This window comes from Ambystoma mexicanum, chromosome 8 (genome assembly GCF_040938575.1).
Source record: "Ambystoma mexicanum isolate Mex_15411 chromosome 8, UKY_AmexF1_1, whole genome shotgun sequence".
Taxonomy (NCBI): domain Eukaryota; kingdom Metazoa; phylum Chordata; class Amphibia; order Caudata; family Ambystomatidae; genus Ambystoma; species Ambystoma mexicanum.
The window spans coordinates 754,893,801-754,913,867 of NC_090929.1; the positions used below are offsets into that span (position 1 = coordinate 754,893,801).

The 20,067-nt window shown below is 48.0% G+C and overlaps 1 protein-coding gene across 1 annotated transcript in view; it reads left to right on the forward strand.

Annotated features, from left to right (window-relative positions):
• The first annotated feature begins 6,318 nt into the window (after nt 1-6,318).
• LOC138473666 (coiled-coil domain-containing protein 110-like) overlaps nt 6,319-20,067 on the forward strand; it is a 35,895-nt gene continuing 22,146 nt past the window's right edge. The window contains exon 1 of the mRNA XM_069612182.1: nt 6,319-6,433. The gene's annotated coding sequence lies outside the window, so the exon portion shown is untranslated. The remainder of the gene's footprint in view (nt 6,434-20,067) is intronic.

The following is a 20,067-nucleotide window of genomic DNA, read 5'->3' on the forward strand; positions in this document are numbered from 1 at the left end:
TACAGTGAAAGCGATTGAGGGTATTAAGAATAGCATGGTGTTCTGGTCTAGGTTACCCCTGGCCATGATGGGGAGAGCAGCTCTGCTCAAAATGGTTGTTCTGCCCAGACTCTTGCACTTTTTTGTGAATGTCCCATACTTGATCCCCAGACACTTCTTTGTGAGACTCCATGGTATGTGCAGGGGCTTTATATGGGGCAACTCCAGGAATACGATGGCCCTCTGGAAGCTGCAGAACACTTGCGATAAGGGGGGGGCATAAACCTGCCAAACTTTGAATTGTATCATTTGGCGGGACAGCTCTTGTATGTAGCCAGGTGGCTGTGTGCGGAGGACTCGGCGGAAGCCAGGCTTTTGCGGGGCGACTCAGTCCCATATTTTCTTAGAGAGACAGTGTGGATGCTGTTAGGGAGAATTCTCTGTAAAGGCTAATTTCCCAAACCTAGTGAGTCCCCCAGCAGCTTTGCTGGATTTTTGGGGTTTATTTTTTTCTCCTGCTAAGAGTGAGACTCTTTTTCTCCCACTCTTAGACATGATTTGAGGTGTTCCTTTGACTTTGTATGTGTTCTATGGGCTATGGGGTCCTTTACCCCATAGGGCTTCATGTGTTTTTAATATGTGGGTTACACAGCACCCTCCGTGCAGTAACCCAGGGGTGTAGTAGCGACCCCCAAACATAGACTACATAACCTGGGACTGACTACTGTCTCCCAGGGCATGTAAAGTCACCATTGGCTTGACTAGTCTTAAATTGTGAACAGAACCAGTAAAAACCATCATATTGCGGACGTACTGGTCGGGGCAATTCGATTGCCCCGGGTCTGTTGTTCTAGGGGGCACTGTTCAGTCCCCCCCGACTGAGTTTTGGCTGGTGGCAGTGGATACTACTTTTTATATTCGACCGCAAATATATTCCTATGGGATTTTCCCATTGTTCGAGGCTACCACTTTTTTTTTTTTTACTTTTATTTTTCTCGCCAGAGGGTCACAAGGCAACAAGCATATAAACCAGGCATAACGTAGAGCATCATAATGATTACAATATCTTAGTTCCAACAGTGGTTTCAGAGCATCACCAAATAGAGAAGGACACAAAAGAGATCACGATGCATGGATGGAGACTGGAGACAAGCCAGATCCGGACGTGCTCTTACTTTGGTTGTTGAGATACGTATTAAATTCGCTCCAAATGTTCCTGGGGCAAGATTGGGCATGCAGCATAGTCAAGTATTCCTCCTCACAGTTTTGTGACCATGTGAGCATACCCAGCCATTTCTGAGAGACCGGTGGGGAGGAGCACTTCCAGCTCTGGAGTATACATTTTTTGGCAATTATACAACTTATATTCAAAAACTTTTTCAGGCGCTTAGTTTCGTCAGTCCTCCAGACCCCAAACAGAACTGCCAAAGGATCAAAATCAATTACAGTTTCAGTTACTGCGCTGAGTGTATTTAGAACACCATCCCAAAAATCAGACAATTTGTTACAGGTCCAGAACATATGTAAATGATCGGCATCCACTGCCTTGCAACGCGGGCATAGGTGCACCTCAGAGCGAGCAAACCCCGAAGTCCTGCGTGGAGTGTAGTAGAGCCTGTTAAGAAGTTTATATTGCATGGCACGAAAACGGAAGTTGAGGGAGACTTTTTGGGTGTGAAGGCACATATCCTCCCACAATTCATCAGGTATTTCTAGGCCCAGTTCAGCCGCCCATCCGTTGCGTGCCCCGAGAGCCGGAGTGGGGATGATGTCTTGTAGGATTTGATACAAAGAAGAGACGACGCCCCGTGCACCGCCCAAGTTAGCGATGTATGCTATTGCCGGGTTATCTGGGGGCTCATCAGGAAAGGAGGGTCATATGGTGCGGAACGCGGCGCGGAGCCTGTAGTATTGAAGAGTCTCTAGGGGGATCTGGTGTGCCCCGGTCTCCAAGTTTGGGGATCTATGAATTTGCCTTCAGGATAGAAGTCGGATAGTGCCCGATACCCCAGTGCACCCCAGTGTCGGGCCAAAGCGGTATCCAGCATGGGCTCCAGGCCAGGAAAGGCCCATACCGGAAGCCATTTGTAATATGGGGAGGGCCCACTTGTCGAGCATAGCAGGCGTGACCAGGCATACAGGGTTGCAGCAATGGGGTCGATGGGGGAATCCGGTGCATAGTGTCGATGTAGTATTAAGGACATTAAGTTGATACCAGCAGACGCAAGCCGCTCCAGTTTGACATGTGGGCGCACTGGGGAGCCAGGGTACCAATGAGTAGCATGCTGGGCCTGAGCCGCAATCCAGTATAGTGCTTGGTCCGGAGCAGCAATACCACCCCGTTTGTATGAAAGTGCCATGTCAGTCCACTTCTTGCGCACTGCACCAGAGTGCCAAAGGAATTGTGCACAAAGCGTATGCAATTTAGTGAAGTATGCCCTCCCAGGCCATATGGGTATATTACAAAAGGTGTATAAGAGCTTGGGGAGCAAAATCATTTTAATAAGAGATAGTCGGCCAGCAACGGATAACAGAAGAGAGCGCCATCGTGAGAGTTTGGTCTCAACTGTTCGTGCTACAGCTGAGTAATTATCGGCAAGCAAGGTGGGTTTAGTGAGGAATATCTGTACCCCCAGGTATCTACCACCCTCCGGGGCCCAGCGCAGGGGATATTCGGTGGTGGGCTGTAGGGTAGCTTTAGTGAGTGGGAAGATCTCCGATTTGGAATAGTTAATCGTAAATCCGGAGTGGGTGCCGATACGGGTGATATCTCTCAGTATGGGATCTAGGTGGGTTGTGGGATCTGTGACGTATAGTAGGACATCGTCAGCATATAGGGATATAATTTCAGGATCATCTACCAGTCTTATTCCTTTACGCGAGTGTCGTGCACGGACAAAGTCCGCCATTGGTTCTATCACCAACGCGAAAAGGATCAGGGATAAGGGGCAACCCTGTCTGGTGCCTCTGAATAGCGTGAAAACCTCGGATGTTAGTGAGTTAACTCATACTCGCGCAACAGGGGAGGTGTATAATAGTTTGATGAACCCCATCATGTTTGGGCCAATGCCCATTTTTTCGAGGACCAGCCACATGTATTTCCAAGAGACCATATCAAAGGCCTTCTGAGCGTCCAACGTAACCGCTACGGCCTGGACGTCTTGATCTATACGGGATATGACATTGAACAATCTCCTGATATTATGGGAGGTGGACCTGCCAGGAACAAAGCCTGCTTGGTCTTCTTGCACCAAGTGCGTCATAATAGGCAGAAAGTGATTAGCAATGTTCTTAGCAAAGATCTTTGTGTCGAGATTCATGAGGGAGAGAGGTCTATAGAACCCGCACTCGTCATCAGGTTTACCCGGCTTGAGCAGCACCGTGATGACCGTTTCACGCATGGAAGGGGGAAGGATGGAGGTACGGAGTGCCTCATTCCAGACTGCAAACAGCCGGGGGGCTAGAATAGCTATGTGCTCTTGGTAGAAGTCTGCAGTGAGCCCGTCAGGACCCAGCGCCTTGCCTTTGGGTAAGTCCGAGATAGCCGTTACTATCTCGTCTAGCGTAAACGGGGCATCCAACTGGTCCCGGGTCTGTGGGGAAATTTCCGTAGTGGGGATCTGATCAAGGAGTTCTCGCATATGTTGCTCGGTATGCTCTACGGGCTGGGAGTGAAGGGATCTGTAGAATTCAGTAAATATATCCAGTATTTGTTGGTCCGCCCACTGAGCGTCACCATATCGATCTTTGATGGAAATGATCTGCGTTCGGCCCAACTCACAAGTGTCGCTAGCGTTTTCCCAGGTCTGTCTCCCCCTTCATATTTCCTGGCGACCTGCGGGCGGCTGAAATATTGAACTTCGCTGGTAGCTAGTGTGTTATATACTTGGAGTTCATCCGAGATTTGGGCAAGAATGCGGGGGTCAGTACCGGTGGAGCAACACTGCTCCAGTCTTTTCAGTTTGGCCTCAGATCGCCCAAGGGCGGCTCTAATGGCTTTCAACACCCCAGCCTCCCGGGAGATAGACATACCCCTGAGGCTACCACTTTTTAAAATAGCCTCAAACATACCGCCGGTTTATTTAATGAATATAAATTCACCGGTTGGTATTTTTTGCCGAAACTTGGTTCCAAAATGGCGTTTGTGTTCGCTTCTGTGATTCCAACCCAAGTCGAGCTCTTTGTTCCACTTTTTGGCGGGCTTCTCCACAGAAGCCTCCAAAAGTGGTGCCACTGTGTCTGGGTACCAAAGGGGGTGTAGGAGGGGGTTTAGGCACCCTGGACTGAGTTGCCTGAGTTGGGGGGACCCATGGGATAGTGGTGGGAGCAGGATGGGGAGAGCCCAGGGACTGGGCTAGGGGTGGGATGAGGGAACCCAGAGACTGTGGTTGGAGCAGGTCGGGAGCCCAGGAACTATACTGGGAGTAAGGTGCGGTGACAGCGCTATAGTTCATAGCCACTTGGACTTACTGTTCATTTGGCATTTTTGGGGGGGGCCAGCCTGCGCACATTTTGCTCAGAGGGATCCCAGGCCAAAAAAGTTTGAAGACCACTGGCGTAGGGCCACAGGAGCATAGTCACCAACTCCTTGAAGACCATTTTGTCCAAGTAACTGCTGTAACTATTTATGGATCAGGAAGGTTGTTGCCTAACAAACACCCTTCTGGAGTGTAGTCTTAGACTGCTGTGCAGCACACAGGGGGGTTCCCACTCCAACTAAACTATAGCATTGCCGATGGGCATTCGCTGAGGCCATCAATTCCTCTGACTCAAAGGCATCGCTAGGGTGGGCTGGGGGGATATAGCCCTAGGTCTTTAGGTTATAGCTCCGGATAGAAGCTCAGGTGCTACAACCAAAAGGATAGCTAGCCCTGAGTCCCGACAGTCCCGAAATTAGCATAGCCCTGGATCTTTTGCAGACCTAGCAACACCCCTGCTCTGACTTGCAATCTGGTCTTGTGACAGGCTGTCCCTTTTTGCCGACATCTTTGCCACAAAACACAGGAGTTCTGTTTCCGTTGACGAAGACATCCTCCAAAAATCCTCTGAGTACCTAGTACCGTTACAACTCAACGCTAACAGACAACATTCGGATACAACATGGCCTAGTAGGAATTCATCCACTAGGAAGACCACAAGGACTATTGCCTTTTCCACGAGACCGGCCTGTTTGGGTTTGCCTTGCAGGCCAGATCTTCCTTTCTATTGGTTAAGTCTCCCCAAAGAAAACATCTGCTATGTGTTAAGGGTGTTGGTGACCCAGTTTTAGAGGCATCATCACTCTTCGGTGGAGGCCGACGATTCATATGACTGGGATTCCTCTTCGTTTTTTGTGGACTATTCGTGGAAGAAGAGGGAGAGCCTTTGTCCTTACCCTTTTTGTGCATTTTATTTCTCTTAGAAGTCTTCTCTTCTGATTTGGGTGTGCTCACCAGAGCGTTTCTGGACACAAGGACTCACCTACCAGTGAGCAGCTTTGGCAGTCCCCATAAGCTCTGTGATACTCTAGTCCATTAGATGCTGGTGTAGCTTGTCACACTCTAACATATTCTTAAAGTATGACACAAATTCTACATTCTTTCAAATGTGTCGCCTTTCTTGAGATTCACCCATCCATTCAGATTCTTCAGAGGGAGAGAGAGACACATGTCCAGAAAGTTTGATTGCCCGTTTTCAAGAGTTCTCTAGAACTCCTAAGGTACTACTGACGTGACTGGGCTGGTTCTAGGCTCTCACCAGCATGTGCTTGTGTTGTGCGATTGTGTTCCTACACTTCTTCAGCTTAAATGCTAATTTCAGTTTAAAATAGTGACTGCTAATGTTTGATACGTGAGCTCATTGTCTTTCTGAAAAGAAGTAATTGACATCTCTGCCTTAAAATATAGCATCCATCTTGTATCCTCTTTAATCTGCATAACAACGTTGTGGTTTTCAATTAAGGTACATTTTATGCTTTTTGTTTGCATTCTTTTTAACTTCAGTTGGATTCAAAATGTCAAACTTTACATTTCTCTTACATAACCAGACAAACGCACACCAATGTCGATCTTTAAGAGAAACGGCATATAATAATAATAATAATAATAATAAAAAAGGCAGGACAGATTTGTTTTGAAAGCGCCCTAAAGCAATGGCAGTTGGCTGTTTCCTAGCAACCGAATGAATGATGTTTACAGAAATTAAGACAACCAGAAAAAACTGCATTTGACCTGGGGCAAAACGGCGTAAACTTAAAGTACAAAGGCTTTGCTATGAGAAGCACAGGAGGCGCGTGCGAGGACACGAACAAGCTGCGCGGAAGCACGATTACGTGGAAGCATCACAGCCTGCACAATGTATTGAGATTTCTGGCTTCCTCGCTGTAATGCAGCACAGCAATTTTGCTTCACAAGGCCAAGCAATCTTTCAGAGAAACCAAAGACGACAATGTGAGTAGAAATCCCTGCGGCTAGAGGTAAGTGCTTTAATGGGAGACGGTGCTGCGTTTCCTACTTGTTCACGGACAGTGTCGTTAGTTGGGTCGGGGTCTATGTGCTTTTGCACTGCATTACGCAAGCGTCCCACCTCTTGCTGTTCTATGTGTTACAAAAATGTCCTTCCAATATTGGCGATAATACCTGGGTAGGTTTCCAACATGACACAATGGTGTTTGTGCTAATGGGTTCCTCTGATAAGTACACTAGCGGGTGTGGATTGCGTCATAGGTAAGAATGAAAGCGTGAAACCTTGGCATGCAAGCAGCTGCTGAAATGCATGCACGCGCAGATTCTAGACGCATGTTCTTCCAGGGAACTAGGGACACGAGTGTAAATACTTTAGGGTTGCCTGTGGGGGGATTGGGTGTTCTTTCAAAACTATTGTGGAAGCAAGCATTGGCAAAGCCAGCGGTTTTGGCTTTTGTGAGACAATGCCATTATGGTACTACCTGGCCATAAAACGGCAAGAGCTGGACAATGGTGTTAGTACCTGGGCGTATTAAGGTAGTGCCCGGCAAATGCCTATCATCTATATGCAAGCCAAAGCGTTTGCTTTACCAACACCAACAAGACTGTTCCCCTCCATTGTACACTTGAGGATGAACCTGTAGGCCAGTGCCGGCCTTGGCGGCGGTAACGCCCAGGGTGGTTTAAGAACGATGTAGCCTCCCCCGTCCCCTCGCACCCCTGGTCAATGGGGGTTGGAGGGGGGTCATTTTTACTTCCCTCTCCAGCACCTGAGCAGAGAGTTCATCACTGGAATAGGGGGGCTCATGCATCAGCATAAGCCCCCAATTCTAATGAAAACCACCTCGCTCCCGTGTCGGAGCGGGAGGTAATCATCTCAATAGGGTGCTGATGCTTTCCCATCAGCACCCCCATTCTTATTAAATGCGCCCCTGGGTGTGTTTCCTGCTTCCCAGCTGGGTTTGCACTTTACGGAGCCCATACATTCATACATACAAATGCTTGTTTTGAACGGAAATTCGTTGCAAAGAACAGGTGCAGCACCCATATATGGTATTCTCTGCTTTTTCAACTTTGAAACAGGTCGAATCACATTTTGCTTCATTTAATAATTTATTTTTTAACTGCAAAAAATATTGATGGTGGGGTGGGTATATAGAAGGGGGTGAGCGTGGGGGTGAGGGCTTCTTCACACATTTTGCAGTTAAAAAAGCACATCAAAATGTGATTCAGACACTTTTCTAACAAAAGCCATAGATCACAATATGAAGGCACACTTGTTTAAGACAATTTTATTACACCAACAGAGCATTTAAAGCTGCAGATAAGCCATTAACTCTCAGAACACTGCTTTCAAACAACATAAGTAGGGCATTTAAAGCACAACGTTTGATGTTACACCCTGATAGAGCTAGCTCATAGAGATCCTAGGAGGATTATTTTTTTCGGAGGTAGGATTAGGGATGGGTGGGAATAGTACTAGGAAATTAGCAAGCCATGGGCCATTAATGGGTGGGTAAATAACCAAACCCAACAGCTGTGCGTCCATATTCACATACCTTCTCCCGCCTCTCTGTAGTCCAATGCTGAGGTTTTCGCTTACAAGTGGTGCTTACGTGCCAGCTAGTAGCCACAACTAATGAGTTTATGTTGCCACATGGTGGCAACTTGTGCCCACAACAATGCTACAGAGAAGAGAGAAGGGAAGGAGTGGTTGAGAGGCAGAATAATTGGTTATGAGAACTGGCAATGCTATTGTTATTTTGTGTGCCCTGCTGCTCGTCATACTTACTTCTTCCAATCGTTCTAAGGCCCAATAATGGATGGCGTCTGAGCCCCAGTCTTCGTTCCTCGTCACAGCCATTTGTCCCAGCCCTCCTCCTGCTTCTAGACTTCATCCCAGTCCCTCATCTCAGTTCTACTCATAGTCTTTTCTCCCAGTCATATTCCTAGTTCCTCCTCCCAGTCCTGCTGCTTGTTCTCGGTAGCACTGCTTTAGACAACTTTGCTTCCCAATGTTGTTCTTAACAATCACTGACATAGGAACTATCCAATCAAATTATATACATGAGTAGCATTTAACCGATGTCCTATCACATATTGACTTATTTATTAACTTTGCAGATATACGTTTATAATGGTTCTCATTCATGGAGTCCCAATAGCATTTTTACCATTAATTTGATTAACTCATCATATGCCTCTTCCTCCGTGCTGCCAAGTGGCTAGGTCAAGGTGTAAGAGCGATGGCCACTGGCAAGAGGATATCCTGCACTTTGCAGGTTTAATAGTCAATATGGTCAACTGCGCCCTACCTTCTTCCGAGTTTGATAAATTGACGCAATAATTGCATGTATTATTACAGTGCTTAGAGGCGGGAGGAATCCAGCATGAAGCACAAGATTGAACCCTGCTATTATTATTCTTCGTATTATTATCCAGAACTGCACAATTCCCTATGCCCTCTATGTCTGTTAGCTTATTTGCATTTGGTTGCAGGTCCAGAATATGTAAGTATCTCTTTTGCCAGGGAGCCATTCCTTGCCACAGGATCCTGCTTGTCCGTTACCTATTACCTTATTGTTTTCTCTTTGGTATTGATTTTGTTTTATAAGATTAGGCGCTGCCATAGTTAACATACTTATATCTTTCCGTTCTCGAGTTAAATATTTGGCCCAAAAGGCTCTACTTGGTTGGGCTTTACGGGCTACTACATTATTCGTTTTCGAGATGTTATTCGAGATGATCGTTCTCAGTCTCGTAACTCACTTGTCCATCCATTTTTTTTAACATTTTTATGTATGTTTCCAAATGTCACAAAATAAGTATTTCTTTGAAAACGTACCCACCCTGACTGCTGGAAACTGGCAGTGTTACCCCAGATTCTGAAACTAGAAAACATGGTCTCTCCGGGTTCCCAATTAAGCAAAGCAAAGGCCCACGCTGAGGCGCCAAACGCTGTACCTGCGCTGATTGGCTGCCCCACCCCGCAAGACTACATTCCAAGCTCAGAGGAGCTGTGCTGCGATTGGTCTTTGCTTAGCAGGTGATCGTGTAGTGCATTTTGTTTCAGTGTGACACTGTGCAGCTTGATAGTAAAACTGAAACCCAGATTAGATTTGTTCATTTTCCCCATTACTTTGCAAGATGGTAATAGTAAAACTCAGCGATGGAGGCAGCATCATGAGAGCTGAGCCCCTGTCTCTCGCCACCAACTGAAACAAACTTAGGAGAGACTACCCTTCCCATTTCCTCAGGATGCCCACCCAGTCCCCTGTGAAAGATGCCCAGGTCTAAAGGGGCAGGGCCAGCCCACTGGGACATAGGATATGCTGATGCCCATGGTAACTCAGATGACCGCTGATAAATCAGATTGGAAAGACTCTCGCTAAAGCCGAGGAGCTTCAGTTGGCCTTGCATAATAGAACTGAAGCCTCGCAGGGAGGATGTCTAAGAGGGAAGGAAGGGACTCACCCCTAAAGAACCAAGTCAAAGCGCTATCTGGGGAGCTTGAAAAACTTGAGAGTAAGTCAAAAAAATGATTCTAGGCAGAGAAACATTTGCATTAGCGTAGGGTGTGTGGGTGGGGGTAATGGTAGAGTGGGTAGGGTTGGGTAGAGTGGGTAGGGTTGGGTAGAGAGAGAGGAGGGAAGGGTGGATGGGGTAGAGAGCAGGGGGTAGGGTGAGTGGGGGAGAGATGGGTGAGGGTAGAGAGAGTGGGGAGGATGGGGGTAAAGAGTGGCAGTGGCATGGTGGCTAAAGGATGGGGGTAGCATGCGTGGGACTAAAGAGATTGGAGGGTGGATGTGCGTAGTGATAGTGGGGGTAGGGTGGGTGGGGTAGAGATAGAGAATGTGGGTAGGGAGGGCATGGTGGAGATAGATAGTGGGTTAGGGAGGGCAGGGTGGGGGTAGGGAGCACAGGGTGGGGTAGAGAGATTTTAGGCTGGGTGGTTAGGTGGGCGTAAAGCCAGTAGGGATAGGGTGGGTGGGGGTAGAGAGAGTGGGATAGAGTGGGTGGGGTAGAGAGAGAGTGGGGGAAGGGTGGGAGGGTAGGGGTGGAGAGAGTGGGGCTAGGGTTGGTGTGAGTAGAGAGCACAGGGGTTTGCCCTTAGCTGGGTGTCTGGATGGCACTCATATCTTGAGATATTTGATGAATTGTGTTTTTCAAAGTGGCTGCTGTGGAACTTCCTTTTATAGTGACAACGAATTTCCGCATGCGGAGTTACCGCGGACCACTATGGCGGTCGTTTATAATTCTGCAAAATATAGATGGATTTACGTTGCACCACAGGGTTTTCTGCAGTAACTCTGCGATGCTTCCATGCTGCTTTCCTCCTGTTTCACCCATACTTCCACACTCCCCCCTCATGGGGAGATCAATCTCATCTTTGTCTATCCACGGGGTAACCTGCGGCTCTTCCCACTTCTGTCTCGTTCCCCTCTCCCTTGAGTCTCTCTTTCCTCATTGTCACTAAAACATGCCAAATCCATCTTTACTTGCACTTCCCTTAGAGCCCGTCCCTCCTCCTCCTTTCGTCGGCGCTCCTTAAGGAGCCACTCTACTTCTAACTTGCTCTTCTCCTTCTTTATCCTCACTTGTCTTTCCCTCTCTTCCTCCGTCTTTCTCCACGCTCTTCAATTGTCTTTCCCTCTCTTCCTCCTCCTTTCTCCTCGCTATGTCCTCAAGCTCTGTCTTCTCACGTCCTGCTCCTCTCTCTCCTGCCTTCTGTTTCTCTCTGCACACTCTTTCGTTCTCTTCTTTCTCTTCCCTTTCCCGTCTTTCTACTTCTTCCATTATCGCTGCCCATTCTATTGTCTCCTCTGTGTCTTTGTTGCCTACAACTTTTCTGTTTATGCCTACTGTCTCTACTGAGACCTTCCCATCTAGTTTAAGCAATATCTGTCCACCTACCCATTTGTTCGGGACTATGGGATCCCCGCCCCTCAAGGTTTCCTTCTTTCCCCAAGTAATTTTCCTTTAACCTCACCTGGATCTTGCTGCACTCCTCTTTGTCACCTGTGCTTTGTGTTGCCTTAGTTCCCTGCTCTGCCTCACTTTGCCCCTCCATCCATTCCTTCAGCCAGCCCAACATGGAGGGGCCCCCACTTTCTGCGGGTGGGCCTAGGAGGCATTTGATGACCTTAAAACACTGCAGACTCTGCGGGATGCGCTGCACTAATCCTTCTTGACCTATCCGCCACCTTCGACACAATCAACCACTCAATCTTCCTCGACTCCATAGGAATCAGTGGAAACGCTCTCAAGTGGAGAGCATCCTTCCTCAACAATAGGAACCAAATAACCCTACTCTCCTCCTTCGCTTCCCCCCCACGACCAGTCAATACCAGAGTTCCACAAGGAGCATGCCTATCAGCCCTCCTGTTCAACCGCTACATGTCCACCCTCCCACAAATAGTTCCGCTGGCACAATATCTTGTGCTACAACTACGCCAACGACACCCAACTAATCCTAAAACTCCATAACTCAATACCCAGCTGCCAGCCTGACCATGCCGCCTGCCTCCTTGACATCGATCACTGGATGACCACAAACCACCTCCTTTTAAACCCCACCAAAACCGAAATCATGGTGTGTGGCAACACCAAACTTCTCCCGCACCCTTTACCCTGGCCGTCATCCATGGGCAACTCCCCGACAACCTCATCCTCAGTAAAAAAAACTTGGATGCACTCTCGACTCTGACCATACCCTCTCGCACCAAGTCAATGACGTCTCTAAGTCCTGCCACCACCACCTTAAAATTCTTAGGTACATCTTTCCATACTTTTCCTTTCCCAACAGACTCGCCGCGGTCCAATCAATTGTAATGTCACGACTGGACTATGCTAACCCCCTTTACCTCGGAGTCCAAGCATACCACCTGACTAAACTACAAAGAGCACAAAATGCTGCAGCCAAACTGCTACTAGCACTTGGCCCAACGGATCACACCTCCCCAGCTCTCAAAACTCTGCACGGGCTGCCGGTTGCTTGAAGGGTGACCTTCAAAACCCTATGCATCTCTCACCGAGCAATGCATAAAACCGGACCTCAATACTTTCAGAACAAACTAAAACCTTACCATCCACTGCGCACTCTAAGATCAAGCTCTGCCTGCCTCCTAGTGATACAAAAAACCAACACTGTCAGGTTAGGTGGATTATCATTCTCAGCCTTGGCCCCCACTCTGTGGAACTCACTTCCACCCCACATCCGACTCACCAAAGACCTCATGTCTTTCCGCAAATTACTGAAAACGTGGCTTTTTCCTTAAAAATCGACGCTTAGGACAAACAGTATAAACTGCCACAATAAGCAGAAACCCTAGGTTGCTGAATCAAAAAGTAACAATCCAACATAGTGACCCAATCGAGAAAATGAAAAACTAAAACTGCCAGTGTCAATAAAGGAATGAAATGGATGAAACGGATGCAGTGGATCAAAAGGATGAAGTGGTTGGAATGGATAAAGTGGATGGAACGGATGGAACGGATGAAGCGGATGAAGCGGATGAAGCGGATGGAGCGGATGGAACGGATGGAACGGATGGAACGGATGGAGCGGATGAAGCGGATGGAGCGGATGAAGCAGACGAAACGGATGAAGTGCATGGAACAGATGAAGTGCATGGAACAGATGAAGTGCATGGAACAGATGAAGTGCATGGAACAGATGAAGTGCATGGAACGGATAGAACGAGTGAAGTGGATAGAGCCGATGGAGCGGATGGAGCGGATAAAGTGGATGGAGCGGATGGAGCAGATGAAATGGATGGAGCGGATGAAGTATATAGAAAGGATGAAGTGGATGGAACGGATGAGGTGGATGGAATGGATGAAGTGGATGGAACGGGTGAAGTACGTGGAGCGGATGAAGTGGATGGAACGGGTTAAGTACGTGGAGTGGATGAATTGGATGGAACGGGTGAAGTACGTGGAGCGGATGAAGTGCATGGAGCGGATGAAGTGCATGGAGCGGATGAAGTGCATGGAGCGGATGAAGTGCATGGAGCGGATGAAGTAGATGGAACGGATGAAGTAGATGGAACGGATGAAGTGGATGGAACGGATGGAACGGATGGAACGGATGGAACGGATGAAGTGGATGGAACGGATGGAACGGATGAAGTGGGTGGAGAAGATGAAGTGGGTGGAGCGGATGAAGTAGATGGAGTGGATGAGGCAGATGGAGCGGATGAAGTACCTGGAGTGGATGAAGTGCATGGAGCAGATGAAGTGGACGGAGCGGATGAAGTAGACGGAGCGGATGAAGTAGACGGAGCGGATAAAGTAGACAGAGCGGATAAAGTAGACGGAGCGGATGAAGCGGGTGAAGTATATAGAACAGATGAAGTGGATGGAACGGATGTAGTGGATGGAATGGATGAGGTACATAGAACGGATGAAGTGCATCGAACGGATGAGATGGGTGGAGCGGATGAAGTGGGTGGAGCGGATGAAGTGGTTGGAGCGGATGAAGTGGGTGGAGCGGATGAAGTGGGTGGAGCGGATGAAGCGGGTGGAGTGGAAGTAGTGGATGGAACGGAAGAAGTGGATGGAATGGAAGAAGTAGATGGAACCCGGAATTAAATGAATGGAACCAAATGAAGTGGATGAACCGGAATGAAGTGGATGAACCGGAAGAAGCGAATAGAACCTGAAAAGAATTGATAGAACCGAAAAATCAGATTGGAATAGAAGAAGAATTTGCATAGAACGGAAGAAGAGAAAAAACAAAAATTGAAGTGGATAGAAATGACGAAGTGACTGAACAGGTGAAATGGATGGTATGGATAAAATGGATAGAATAGACGTAGTGGATAGAACAGATGCAGTAGATAAAACAGATAAAATGGATGAAACACGTAGAGTGGATGGAACGAATGGAGTGGATTGAACGAATGGAGTGAATTGAACTGAGCAGATGGAACATATGGAGCGGATGGAGTGGATGGAACGGATGGAACAGATGAAGTGGATAGAACTTATCGAGTGGATGAACAGATGGAGTGGATGGAATGGAAGGAATGAACAGTACGGAAGGAGTAGATGGAACGAAAGGAGTAGATAGAACGAAAGGAGTAGATAGAACGAAAGGAGTAGATAGAACAAAAGGAGTAGATAGAACGGATGCGGTAGGCGGAACGGATGAAGTGGATGGAACAGATGAGTTGGATGGAAGGGAAAGAGTGGAAGGAATAGAAGGAGCGGATGGAGCGGATGAGAGGCTGGAACCACCATATCACCACCATAACCACCATATCACAATACCATGTTTACTCTCTCCTATACACCACCACTGAAATAGAACACAGCGATACTATGACACATTTGGTATAGCTGTTCTCATACTAACACCCACCTCATCATCCTAATTAAACACAGCAAGCTGAGCACACACAGGCAGCTTAAGCGTTCTCCTCAGGCCTAACGCCGCCAGAAATCAGCCTGGGTGTCAACCCCCCAGAATTAACACATATACCTGACCTCCCAACCACCACACCTACCGCTATGAAGCAGCTATCACGCAACTGCCACACCACTGCACACACATCCGGTGCACCCACACACCTTATGACCATCTCTCTCTCTCAACTGACTTGAACTACGGTTCCCGAGGGCGTTCAACCTACCAGCGCTTTGAGATCATACCAATGATACATAAGATGCTATATAAATGCAAAGTAACATAACATAAGCCGGAGTTGCAAAAGTGGTATTGGTGTACCCTGCCGCTGCTTTTAGTTCCCTTGGGGGTATAATTGGGGGTATAATTCCTTGGTCCACGCTGCTGCTTCTTCACTCTCTGTTTGAGGAGGGAAGGGCGATTCTCTCTCCGCCTCTCACTGGCTCAGCATCCACTGTTGCCGTGCCAGATCCCCTTCCTTGTCCTGAAAGATCTTCCATAATTCTAATATAGCCATTGTTTGCTTAACATCTTCCGCTTGTAAGCCATGTGCATATATGGGTGAAATGGTTGCTGCACAAATTTGGAGAAGCTCCCTTCTTTTGGCCAGGGCTTTGCCAATTTGCCCTCTGTGCTGTAAGTCCATTCCACGCTATACTGACAGAGTTTGCCCTATACCATGGAAGGGACCTACAAATGTGCTCTAGGTGTGTGTCCCTCATGATTTTACCTCAGTAATTATATATCAATACTTGCTTTACCCTGACTCGGGATTTTGACACATCCACAGTTCAAATATGCAGTTAACAAATATCTCTTATTGACCATACAATCGCCACATTAATCTCAGCCTCTCGACCAATACCAGGGGTGTGCTCCGTGCACCGCCCTTCTGCAATTCTCTGCTTTAGAGGCTCAACTGACAACTCTGTTCATGCACTGTCCACGCTCCACCCCAAATGCGCGATCACTGTTTCAAAGCTCCATTATTGTTCACAAACCACCAAAAGACGCTCCGCACCTTAAGTCCTATACAGCACCCTAACTGGTGATGTCACCTCTACAGTAAGTAGTAAAAGAAATCGCTAATATCCGCCCCGTCGATATGTCCACATAAAAACTCCCCAACCAAAACAACAAACTTGACAGAACAAAAACATATAAATGGTCGTCATCCTGCCCTTCTAACAAGGAATTCCAATCATTCATGTGATCTGCCTGTACCTGCAGCGTCGCCTTGTAGATAAAACACCTGAGCGAGACTTAAGCAGAACACCTTCCGCAATACAAGCTAGAACATCTGCTAAGCTTTATTCCACAGGGATACCTTCATCCATGACCCGAGCTACAACTCCCAACCCACAGGAAATCCGATATTTACATAACTTCTGTGTCATGATGCCTACCTCCAAGGAGCCAGGTCCGACCCACCAACCCCAGAGGCAGGCATCATTCCCCCCAGGGAAGTGCCAGCGGGCCCAAGCTGGGGCCCTTTGAACACAGTCCTGGCGCCTTAGGCGCCAGGCTCATAAAGCTAGACATGTGTTCAAGTGTTTTAATGTGCACTTACCTGATGCAGACCATGCTGCTACATCCAGGTCCTCTTGAGGCCTGAATGGAACTACTTTACCTGTGGGACTACTTTCCACCCGGGTGTGGTCGGGGAAGGATACATACCTGATCGGTGGAAGGATACATACCTGGAACTTCTACCAAAGCTATTTAAACCACGCCCGATCAGCAACTCACGCTTCGTGTTGTTCTGCTCCTCGCAGCTGGACGCTCACCGTGTCAGCTCCTGCATCTGGACTTCAGCCACGCCTGTCAGCATCCTGGGTCACCTGCAAAGGGAGATAAGAGGGAATTGGAGAGAAAGAAGACCTTACCTGCTAAAGCTGCATCACGGAGACATCACACCGACGATCCTGAAAGGGAAGACATCATTTTAAAAGCATTTCGCTTCGATCGCTGCAGCGCTGCATTTCACTCACCTTTCCTGGGCGCCTCCATCTTCAGCAGCGATCATCCGGATCCGCACCCACTTCCCAGAGCCTAGAGAGAAAAGACAAGAAAACAAGGTGAGAGAAGGAAGGGAAATAGGAAAAGCTCAGTTTCCTTCTAAGACTTACCTGTTGGGTCATTCCCATTTCATTTCGGGTCCTGCCGCTTCCTGGCATTCCGGACCCCGGCCCCTATGGGGAAAAAAGACAAAGGGCCTCATTACGACCCTGGCGGTAAGGGGTTAACGCCAGCGTTAGCTGCGCCGACCCCTTACCGCCAATTACGAGGTCCCTTAGCGCCATGGCGCTTTTAACACCTGCTTTTAGCAGGTGTTAAAATCCATGGCGCTAAGGGACCATGGAGTTAATTACGCAACCGTAATTTACGGTGGCGTAATTAACGCCTTCCCCACTCCCATTATGCCCTATGGGGCAAAAATGGGAATGGGGAAGGGTAAATGGGGATTGGGGACTTACCGCCCCGCCGACCTCGGAATGGGGCGGTAAGTCCGCCAACCACCATGGCGTAAACGTAGTTTACGCCATGGTGGTAAAGTCACGGCCCAGGCGGTAACTTACCGCCTGGGTCGTAATGAGGCCCAAAGACATTGAATGAGCGAATGCAAAGACATTACCTGAACGCTCATCCAGAACTTACCTGTTATTTACTGGAACTGCACGTTTCACTTCGGGTCGGCGCCATATCTCCGGCATTCCGAACCCCGGCCCCTAAGGGAAAAAAGACATAAGCATTAGCGCTTGCTGCAATAAGACAATGAACATTATTATTAAGATAGAACTTTTGAACTTGCAACAGAACTCTTACAGCGCCTCACCTGAATAGTCAAGCTTATTTTGAACTCCCATCAAACCTCAATCCAGTGAAGTAACTGGGTTTCAACGCGCCCCTGCATCAGAAGCAGGATGGAGAACTCATCCTTCCAGACCCTAAGGTGAGACTTCACGGGGAATCGTGGAAAGGTATCGTGGAGGGTTGGAAGGGAGTGGGAGGCTTGAGCATAATTCCATCAGTAGGTAATACTCCCTTTTCACGCACAGGGGAATATTCCTGCGAGCCAGAAAAGCCAGAGTAGAGGGGCCCTTCCTGTCCATCATCAGAGTCCTGCGCTTCACCATTGAAGAAGCATCAGCACTCGAAGCCAGACCTGTGCCTCTGTGGGAATCAGGTGAGCGTGGCAGAACGCGAAGACTACCCACAATTTCCCACCCGGGCGCTATGGAGACTTCCGAGACAGATCAGCTGGCCCAGCTTTTGGGGGAATTACGGGCAGAAGTGCACTCAGCCCGCCAGGAGACTAACGCTCTCAAAAGGGAACTGATCCTATCCAAAGAAAGAACTGATGACCTGGCCAAAAGGTTATTGCAGGCACAGGCAGGGCACACTCCTTTACCTAATTCCGGAGGTACTTCCACATCAATGGGTTTGAATAACCCGGTACAAATCAATCTACCTGGACACATGCCTTTGGCCCCGCCTGAACGTTTTGCGGGGGATCCCAAGAAATATGCCGTCTTTACGAACCAATGTCGTTTACACTTTCTATGCAGACCCGGGCCCTTCCCTAACGACGAGACCAAGGTAGCCTTTATACTATCTTACCTCAGTGGCAGTGCTGCCGATTGGTCTATTCCATTGGTAAATCAGGATGATCCCATTCTCCAGGATTTTCAGGGCTTCCAGGCCAGCATGGAAAGATTGTTTGCTCGACACTCGCAAGGACAGGCCCTTGATAACGAACTGCTATCCTTACGACAAGGTAATCAGGATCTCCTGTCCTACGTTTCCACCTTTAATAGACTGGTTGTGGAAACTGGATGGCCAGAAAACAAAAGGATCACATTGTTTCATCGAGGCCTGCGTGGAGAGCTTAAGGATGTTCTAGCTCAGATAGTAGATCCACCCCAGGTCTGCGCAGACTACATAGACTTGGTGGTTCAACTTGATCACAGACTTCAAAATAGAAAAGCAGATCGGTTCAAGTACGAAACCCGAGTACCGATCAAAACCCACGCAAACTCCAAGAGTACCGACGTATCCAAACCTATGCAAATCGGCAGTGTTAAAGGACCATTAACGCAGAAGGAACGAGAGAGAAGGCGGCAAATGCAACTTTGTCTGTATTGCGGGACTTCCGGTCACTTTCTTCGAAATTGTCCGGTTAAACCACCTAAGAAGGTGGTTGGAGCCACTGATAACGATTTATTGACACCTGATTCGGGAAACGACCTAGCCCGACAAGCGTAGGGGTCCGCTTGCCGAGCTTGAAAACAAACTCTTTGACCTCGCATTTTGTCATGCCAATGGTGCTCGTGGACCCAAAACAGCCTCAGCAGTTGCATGCTGTAAAAGCATACATCGACAGTGGAGCTATTGGAAATTACATAGACCGTGAATTGGCTTCCAGGATTAAGCTCCCTCTCCGCTCGAAAGTAACCCAAGATGTCATTACTACAGTAGATGGAACCGAAATAGCCTCAGGGCCTGTAACGCATTCCACTGTTGAAATGACACTGGTGGGTCAGGATGGACATCGGGAAGCAATCGTGTTTGATGTGATCAAGGCCCCACAATTTCAAGTAATTCTTGGAATTCCTTGGTTAGAAACACATAATCCCAGAATCGACTGGCGAGCAAAGAAGATAAGTTTTCCTGATTGTGAACCAACTTGTTATCCAAGAAATTCAGTTATGGGTCTAGCCTCAGCTACTTCCACCCCTGTACAGCTACCGTCAGAATACCAAGATTTCCAAGACGTTTTTCAGAAGGAACAGGCTAACACGTTACTTCCCCATCCTTCTTATGATTGCCAAATCGATCTGGTACCCAATGCTCAACTACCTTGTAGTAGGATTTATGCTCTTACGGAACCTGAGAACCTGCATTTGCGTCAGTATTTAGATCAGTACCTAGCCAATGGTTTTATTCGCCCCTCCAAGTTTCTTGTCTCCTCAGCTCTGTTCTTCGTGTCGAAAAAAGAGGGCGACCTTAGAACGTGTATAGACTATCGCGCCCTAAATCAAATAACGATTAAGAATCGTTATCCTCTGCCCCTGATCCCTGAGCTTATCGACCAGGTGAAAGACGCTTGTGTGTACACCAAGTTAGATCTCTGAGGAGCTTATCACCTGGTGCGTATAAAAGAAGGCGATGAATGGAAGACTGCATTCCGCACCAAATTTGGGCTCTTCGAATATCAGGTGATCCCCTTTGGTT